A 3603-nucleotide genomic window follows, 5' to 3' on the forward strand; every position below is an offset into this window, starting at 1 on the left:
TCCAACTAAATAATATATGATCAAATTTAATTTAAATTATCATATTTAATTTATGTAAGATTTGCTATTTTCACAAAACCCACATACACTCCAGGAAAAGTCTATAAAAAGAAGGCCCATGAGCTAATATATCATTTTTGATATTGATTTTAAAACAGGCGGTATTTTGAACATATTGCATTCTTTTTCGTTTTAATCTCTGAACATATGTCCTGTTAGAAAATTACCAGTACCTTTCCTTACTCTACATATGAAAATTAAATAATTAAATATTAATTGAAAGTGCCATCAAATATATTGTGTATTCTCGGTGTGACTTCCTCACAGACATTTCTTTCCTGATTCACAGCTCATATCCAAGCTCCACGATCAATACGGTACAGGCCTCATTTTGTCCGACTTCACCTTTACTAGAAAAAGTGTTCAATACTCGAAATGATAACAGCCTCTGAAATCATCCATGGGTTTAGCTCAGCGTCAGTCCGCTCGACTGTGAACGCGAACGTGAGGTTAAGTAACTTCACCTTCAGTCAAATGCGTGGGTGAATGTTGATACCTGGAGACCGGCGCGGTCGAAATGCTCCAGCCAAAAATGCCACCGTTTAAATTTGATTGACATAATTCACAATGGATTCAGAGAACAAAGGTTCCCTGAATGTCAAGATTATGGAGCGGAATACACAAGCCTTTCACATCTCCGGCCGGACGGGTGAGAAACACGTCGTCTATTGCAGGATTTGAGCTCCATGTATTAATTGGTTTTGTTAATTAACACAGCATGCGCAGGCATTAATATTCGCGCCTCATAAGATAATGACGCTCCTCATTCAGCGCTAAATTATTTAGCTGCACTCGGAGCAGGAACATGCAGGAAAATTTACATTTTAGCCGATATGTTGACAATAAACGCAATTAGGTGCTGTCTTTTTGTGTTTTTTAATGATTAAAACTTCTGCTGTCTTTCATTAATGATATGTATAGTGACAATAAATAGGATGTTAATAACATTGAAAAACAAAACATCTCTGAACACGACAGAATACATATGCAAATAGCAAAGACAGCGATTAACTGTATGTGCAAACACTTTCTGTGCGGTTAAAATTGTAAACAAGGGAAAATAATTAGAGTTTAAAAGGATTTATTATCCTTATCTGCCAGTTTGACAACTTATTCAATTTGACATGTCGTGTGTGTCAACCAGCACTGAATAATTACCTCATTTCTACCTCATTGTCAGTAAGACATTAATTTGCTGTGTGACAGGTTTGGGGCTGAAGAACAAGAGGATAAGACCTACCTGTCAGAAAGAAAAATCACAAATGACTAAATGAAATGAAGAGCACGTTTCTTCTCTGAGTTGATATACTTCTCCTCGAAACAGGAAGTTGGTGCGAGACATATCAAAAGTCGAGGCCACTTCCTTCACAATTACTGAATAAAAAATAAAGCAACAAATGAAGACACACCAACAAACAATTTGCTAGTTATTATAACTTAGACTGGGTAAACCCATTTGATTTCGCCCTGCAGCTCAGGCTGGAAACCTGTAAATTTTTCTATCCTGCTACCGTTGCAAATTTGCGGGGACCAATCACAGACTGGGTTATCCACCTGGCACACTATTGGCAGGTTTAACACAATGACGATAGAGAAGCGACGGATCGTTGGTCTGATTGGTTGAAGGACTATCCAATTGCGTACAGTCATTTGAACTATGCCCGTTGATCACGCCTCTTGTGGTCTGATTGGTTGAAGGACTATCCAATTGCGTACAGTCATTTGAACTATGCCTGTTGATCACGCCTCTTGTGGTCTGATTGGTTAAAGGACTATCCAATTGCATACTGAGTCATCTGAACTATGCCCATTGTTCACGCCTCTTGTGGTCTGATTGGTTGAAGGACTATCCAATTGTGTACAGAGTCATCTGAACTATGCCCATTGTTCACGCCTCTTGTGGTCTGATTGGTTGAAGGACTATCCAATTGCGTACAGTCATTTGAACTATGCCCATTGACCACGCCTCTTGTGGTCTGATTGGTTGAAGGACTATCCAATTGCGTACAGAGTCATCTGAACTATGCCCATTGTTCACGCCTCTTGTGGTCTGATTGGTTGAAGGACTATCCAATTGCGTACAGTCATTTGAACTATGCCCATTGACCACGCCTCTTGTGGTCTGATTGGTTGAAGGACTATCCAATTGCGTACAGAGTAATTTGAACTATGCCCATTGATCACGCCTCTTGTGGTCTGATTGGTTGAAGGACTATCCAATTGCGTACAGTCATTTGAACTATGCCCATTGACCACGCCTCTTGTGGTCTGATTGGTTGAAGGACTATCCAATTGCGTACAGAGTAATTTGAACTATGCCCATTGATCACGCCTCTTGTGGTCTGATTGGTCTAAGGACTATCCAATTGCGTAGTCATTTGAACTATGCCCGTTGATCACGCCTCTTGTGGTCTGATTGGTCTAAGGACTATCCAATTGCGTACAGTCATTTGAACTATGCCCATTGACCACGCCTCTTGTGGTCTGATTGGTTGAAGGACTATCCAATTGCGTACAGAGTAATTTGAACTATGCCCATTGATCACGCCTCTTGTGGTCTGATTGGTTGAAGGACTATCCAATTGCGTACAGAGTAATTTGAACTATGCCCATTGATCACGCCTCTTGTGGTCTGATTGGTTGAAGGACTATCCAATTGCGTACAGTCATTTGAACTATGCCCGTTGATCACGCCTCTTGTGGTCTGATTGGTTGAAGGACTATCCAATTGCGTACAGTCATTTGAACTATGCCCATTGATCACGCCTCTTGTGGTCTGATTGGTTGAAGGACTATCCAATTGCGTACAGAGTAATTTGAACTATGCCCATTGATCACGCCTCTTGTGGTCTGATTGGTTGAAGGACTATCCAATTGCGTAGTCATTTGAACTATGCCCGTTGACCACGCCTCTTGTGCAGTAGAAAATACAGAGCAGACTCCCCAATCTTAAAAGACTGAGCTTATTTCAAATTTAGGGGGAGGGGCATTGTCATTCAAGAGAGCATTTTATTGGACAAAAATGTGGAGTACAGGATGATGTCATCAACATTTTTGGTCTGTTTTTCCTAAACAAAAATAGAGAATGTGAACTGTGAACTTTTATTAGTGGACTAACATACAGAATTTAAGTGCAACCAGACAAACCATAAAACTCCATTGAGATTCAATTGAGAGATCTCGAGGTCTCAGGCTGTGCTCAGATTTGCCACCAAACCTGCAATAAAAAGTCAAAGATCTCGATATGAATAATTCTCATTCGAGATCAAATGCCATTTCATTTTTAAAAAGTTGATACTTAAATAAAACACAACTCTGTATTTTAATGAGCTGTTAAAGAACAACAAAACTTTCCTGAGGCATGAGAAGTTCTCGTGAAGTTGGTCTCTCCAAAACAAATCAGCACGAAGCAGGGCCGTGACATAGGCAAAGCCTGAATAAATGATGATGTAAAATATCGCCTGTGCCGTTGAGGGTGGGACAACAAATCAGGCCGCAGTCCTCCGCGGCCGCTGACACATTCTGACACTGATAGATCCGCAC

General features: G+C 40.4%; 1 long non-coding RNA gene across 1 annotated transcript in view; it reads right to left on the bottom strand.

Moving 5' to 3' along the window:
* Positions 1 to 1126: 1126 nt before the first annotated feature.
* LOC307120410 overlaps positions 1127 to 3603 on the bottom strand; it is a 2625-nt gene continuing 148 nt past the window's right edge. Inside the window, exons 2-3 of the long non-coding RNA XR_013815790.1 lie at positions 3208 to 3277; positions 1127 to 3128 (exon numbers count right to left, since the gene is read on the bottom strand). This is a non-coding gene — a long non-coding RNA (uncharacterized lncRNA). The remainder of the gene's footprint in view (positions 3129 to 3207; positions 3278 to 3603) is intronic.

Source organism: Gobio gobio (genome assembly GCF_949357685.1).
Source record: "Gobio gobio genome assembly, chromosome: 24".
Taxonomy (NCBI): Eukaryota; Metazoa; Chordata; class Actinopteri; order Cypriniformes; family Gobionidae; genus Gobio; species Gobio gobio.